We start from the raw sequence: 4,192 nt of genomic DNA, 5'->3' as shown, positions 1-4,192 counted from the left end.
CTCTCTTGAAGTCCAGGGCAGTGAGCTTGCTGCACGCTCTCCTCACTGTCCTGAGGATCTCAAATTCGACCATCTCATGATCGCTGCAACCAAGGCTGCCTTGGAGCGTCACATTTCCAACGAGCCCTTCCCTGTTGGTGAGCACGAGGTCCAGCATGGCACCTCTCCTTGTGGGCTCCTCTATTACTTGCAGAAGGAAGTTGTCTTCCACACAATCGAGGAACCTCCTGGATTGCTTGTGCCGGGCCGTACCATCCTTCCAACAGATGTCAGGGTGGTTGAAGTCACCCATGAGAACAAGGGCCTGTGAGCGTGAGGCTTTTCCTATCTGTCTATGGAGGGCTTCATCCGCAGGCTCTCCTTGATCAGGCGGTCTGTAACAGATCCCCACACTAATGTCCCCCATAGCTGTTCTCCCTTAAACCCTGACCCCCAAACTCTCTGTTGACTGCTCACCTGTCCCCAGACAGAGTTCCATACTCTCCAGCCTATCCCTAACATAAAGGGCAACTCCCCCTCCCTGCCTGCCAGCCCTGTCCTTCCTAAAGAGCCTGTAACCTTCCATCCCAACCCTCCAGTCATAGGAGCCATCCCACCATGTTTCTGTGATGCCTATTATATCATACCCCCATAGACATGCACACATCTCTAATTCCTCTCGTTTGTTCCCCATGCTATGGGCGTTTGTATAGAGGCATCTGAGCCGAGCTCCAACTGAAGCCGGCTCATTGGCTGGAGCGGCTGGGATATCTCTGCATTGCTCCGAGCATTTATTATAGGTTCTGGCAACTGACTGGGTGTGTTGGAATGGAATGATGCTCCCCTCCCCCAACACATCTAGTTTAAAGCCTTTTAATACCTGACCTGGAGCAGGTAACAGAAGTTAAGTGCACTGACTCTCTGTTAGACTCATCTGCCACACTGAGGGGAATATTTCTCTCTGTGCTGGAACCTGACCAAAACTGCTAGTAGTGATAGGACAAAGGGGAATGGGTTAAAACTTAAATAGGGGAAGTTTAGATTGGATCTAAGGAAGAAGTTCTTTCCTGTGAGGGTGGTGAGGCACTGGAATGGGTTGCCCAGGGAGGTTGTGAATGCTCCATCCCTGGCAGTGTTCAAGGCCAGGTTGGACAGAGCCTTGGGTGCCATGGTTTAGTGTGAGGTGTCCCTGCCCACGGCAGGGGGGTTGGAACTGGATGATCTTAAGGTCCTTTCCAACCTTAACTGTTCTACAGTTCTACTGACAGCAATGTGCCAGCTCAGCCTATTTTTGCTGTCTAGGACAGGACTCTCTGCCCCAGGCTGCCAGGGAAACCTCCTGAGACTCGAGTACCTCACTCAATGAGTTGTTGTGGGCAGCTGGGGATCCAGCAATGCTGTATCAGAGCTGGGGTGATGGATTCAGGGCTCCTGGGGCATCACACTCAGATGTTTTCAGTCTTTCTCATGGAGCAAATGGAATGCACAGTCCCTTTTTCTGCCTCCCTAATGAAATGTGATGGCAAGTTTGCAAGTTCTTCACTTCTTCTCCAGTTTTCAAAGATTGGGTTTGGGTTTTTAAAAGAAAAGGTCTGATTTAGCCTCATGATTAAGAGATTTCTGAAGGGTTTTTGGATGTGTTTCTCTGCCTGTGAAGATTCACCAAGAACCATAGTTAGATGTTGCCTCAGCTATCAAATCTTTATTGTTTAATGTCCAGCCTAACAGAGTACATGCCAGCCACATGGCATTGCTCTTCCCTATTTCACTCCATCTTTCCTCCTTCCCACAGGGATGCTGCCATGCAATACAGTAACAGGGCTGAAGGCAACCACACCGCAGTGACCCACTTCATCCTCCTCGGCCTGACAAGCGAGCCCAAGATGCAGACTCCTCTCTGTAATCTTCTTCATGATTTATCTCATCACTCTCACGGGCAACCTTGGGCTGATGGCAGTGATCAAGACAAGCCCCCGGCTGCACACCCCCATGTACTTCTTCCTCTGCAATCTCTCTGTTGTTGATCTTTGCTCCTCCTCTGTCTTTGCTCCAAAGCTGCTTCTTGCCTTCTTGGTGGAAAACAAAACCATCTCTTACCCTGCCTGCTTCCTGCAGCATTTCTTCTTCCTCATGTTTGTGACCACAGAGGTGCTCTTGCTGGCTGTGATGGCTTATGACTGCTATGTAGCCATCTGCAACCCACTGCTCTACACGGTTTCCATGCCCCAGGGGGTCTGTGTGCAGCTAGTGGCTGCATCATACAGGGGGGGGATTTTGAACTCCCTAATCCAAACCTGTTGCTTGCTGCTGTTGCCTTTCTGCGGTCCAAACACCATCAACCATTACTTCTGTGACACTAACCCTTTGCTGAAGCTCTCCTGCTCCGACAGCCACCTCAATGAGCTTTTGCTTGTAATTCTTCATGGGAGCATTTCCATGTCTGTGCTCGTCCTCATCATCACCTCCTATGTATACATCCTCTTGTCCATGCTGAGGATTAGGTCTGCTGAAGGAAGGCACAAAGCCTTCTCTACTTGTGCCTCCCACCTCCTGACCGTTACCTTGTTCTATGTCCCTGCTGGGCTCAGCCACATGCAATCAGCTTCCAAGTACTCCCTGGAGACAGAGAAAGTCACCGCTGTGTTTTACACCCTCCTTGTCCCTATGCTCAACCCTCTGATCTACAGCTTGAGGAACAAGGATGTTAAAGATGCCCTTAGAAAAGCAACAGCAAATAACCTCATTGCGAGCTGCTCATTGACCAACCCAGTCCCAACTGGTTGATAGAACTCCTAATCTTTCCCTTTTTAACTCGTTTTCTGTCAGCTGTCTGGAGGAGGAAGGAACTGAATGTCTTTACAGGAGCAGGTACAGCACATCCTAACCATGCTTTAAACTCTGCAGAGGCTCAGTGATGTTCAGCATCCCCTCAATGTAGGTCTCTGATAAATATTCTCTTGTCATCTCTTGGGGTTTTTCTTTTGGGGAAAATAGATGTGATATCATAGGAGTTGGTAAAAATAAGCCCATGAGGAATTTCCCTCTTCAGTTTAGCTTTAGAAGTTGCACTGATTCAAGCAGACATTCATCCAGAGGCAAGTTCAAAGGGGGATGAAGGGTTTTGAGGAGGTACATCCGAAAAACATCACATTACTTTGGGCTAAGTAACACTGCCAGGGATGGGGCAGGCACAGCTCCTCTGGGCACCCTGTGCCAGCGCCTCAGCACCCTCACAGGGAAGAGCTTCTGCCTCAGAGCTCATCTCAATCTCCCCTCGGGCAGGTTAAAGCCATTCCCCTTGGCCTGTCCCTACAGGCCCTGATGAAGAGTGCCTCTCTTATTCTATCTGAATAAGTTGCTTCACATGTTGTGTTCTCTTTTCTTGAGGGAATTGTCCAAATGTCTCTATTTTTCATGAAAACTCCATCAGAAACTTTGATTAAAAGCTTATAAAGTGAGCATTTCACTTCACACCAATTTAAATTAGATTTTGACTGGTTGCTGTTGACATTCATTCATTATTCATCACAGTTCTTTGCAGAAGACCACAGTTTGCAAAGGTGCTTATTTTAATCCACAAATTTATTCAGTTTGTCATTATACAAGTACATGTTCTTCCAGCAATTGTACAGTTCATTAAACAGAAATGGTGTGTTTGGATTAAATGTTAAAACCCCTCCATCTACTGTCTCATTTAGAGCATCTTCCTCCTCAATAATGTGATGACATACAGAAGGGGATATGACATGGTCAAATCCACAAAGCACAGACCTGGTACCGAGCATCCAAAAAGGAAAAGATGTAAAGACCAAACATCCCAGGAAGATTTTAGTTGGGACACGCTTCTGGCCACATGCTAACCTATGTGTGCCTGTCACAGGTCCTTAGCACTGCTCCAGCTCACTTACACGGGATAAATGTATTGGATGTTCATATAAGGTATTAAAGAATCCCAGACTGGTTTATGTTGGAAGGGACCTAAAAGCTCTCAACTTCCAACCCCTGCCATGGGCAGGGACCCCTTCCATTAGAGCAGCTTGCTCCAAGCCCCTGTGTCCAACCTGGCCTTGAGCACTGCCAGGGATGGGGCAGCCACAGCTTCTCTGGGCACCCTGTGCCAGCGCCTCAGCACCCTCACAGGGAAGAGCTTCTGCCTAAGAGCTCATCTCAGTCTCCCGTCTAACACTCCAAAGCCATCATGGTGGATGTTATC

General features: G+C 48.3%; 1 pseudogene; it reads left to right on the top strand.

Moving 5' to 3' along the window:
• The first annotated feature begins 1,763 nt into the window (after positions 1-1,763).
• Positions 1,764-2,811, top strand: LOC134166980 (olfactory receptor 5J3-like; annotated as a pseudogene).
• Positions 2,812-4,192: the final 1,381 nt, after the last annotated feature.

This window comes from Pezoporus occidentalis, unplaced genomic scaffold (genome assembly GCF_034315485.1).
Source record: "Pezoporus occidentalis ecotype Australia unplaced genomic scaffold, CSIRO_AGI_Poc_V1 ctg2778, whole genome shotgun sequence".
NCBI classification, from domain to species: Eukaryota; Metazoa; Chordata; class Aves; order Psittaciformes; family Psittacidae; genus Pezoporus; species Pezoporus occidentalis.
Note: the sequence above shows the minus strand (reverse complement) of the source record. Positions and strands in the feature narration are given on the sequence as shown.